Raw genomic sequence first — 1,221 nt, 5'->3', positions numbered from 1 at the left:
TGTTCAGTGACTTTGCTCAGGGATTTGACAAATGGAGCACAAGAGGCCCCACCTTCCTTCTATTACGAGACTGCTGATTGGTCCACAGGAGGACTTTAATAGAGACTTTTTATAATGAGAGTTTTTAGGCATCAAGTTCTTCAGATTGAAGTGACACATGCATGATTTAAGCGCAGAGACATTCAGACACTGACTGGACATTTGGAGGACACTTTCATAAGTTTGAATGAAGGCCATGACACATTGAATAGCGTCCTCTATATTCAATATAATATCCACCGAGTCTGTATACACAAACACTGTAAACCACATGTCTTTTAAGCAAGCATTCTCCTTGGATGCCCAACGATTCAGTATGATTCAAACAAATGAAGTTGCAAGTGAACGCCACAAATCAAAGGAAAAAGTGTTTACACCAGTTACAAATGGCCACACTTAAAGGTCTGTTGTCGTTTTTAGAGTTAGAAAACGTATCGTACGCAGCACCCCTGAAAGCCAACGATGGATTGTGAAGGGTCGGTACTTGAGAGGCTGTTAGTCTTTGCAACAAGAAATGTGTTTGAAGCATAATGACTCCTTGAGTGTTCCCAGCTTTGATCTCTCTTTCACAAAAACACATATACACACTTGTATGATGACAGTTGTGGACAAGGCTTGATGGACTAGTCATTGGTACATGTTTGTCATGGTGGGCATTGTGCACCTCAATGAGTATTCTTTATTTCTTGTCCATCTCTAGCACCACCAAGTGGTTTGTTCTTATATAGCCATGTACTCAGCTATGCATGTTCACGTTTGGATGCTCTTTAACTGTAGGCTTCCTCCCCCTTCCAAATAAAAAAACTAACGGATAGAGGTGCAGGCTGTATGGAAGGTCATGGCAGGGAAGAAGTTACAAGATGGAGGAAGGAGAGCACTCAAACATGGCATAAGACCAGTCAGCCTAATATCTTCTCATGGTACAGAAAAACATTTTGACTTGGAGTTAGGTATGGGAAGTTTCTCAAGAAGCTGATGTTCTCTTCACCTCGTTTTTTTTGTTTAACTTGCCTTAAGTTTATGACTAATTAAAAAGGTACTTCTAATGTAACTCTTTCCAAAAACATCACACTAAAGAGGACATTCTCCAACATTGCACCAATAAGTTAGTTAGTCCCAAGCAAGACGCGAATCCCAACCTACTACATCAGTTAGGATTCGAGCATTAATGTATTTTTGAGT

Source organism: Trematomus bernacchii, unplaced genomic scaffold, assembly GCF_902827165.1.
Source record: "Trematomus bernacchii unplaced genomic scaffold, fTreBer1.1, whole genome shotgun sequence".
Taxonomy (NCBI): Eukaryota; Metazoa; Chordata; class Actinopteri; order Perciformes; family Nototheniidae; genus Trematomus; species Trematomus bernacchii.
This window is presented reverse-complemented; position numbering follows the sequence as displayed.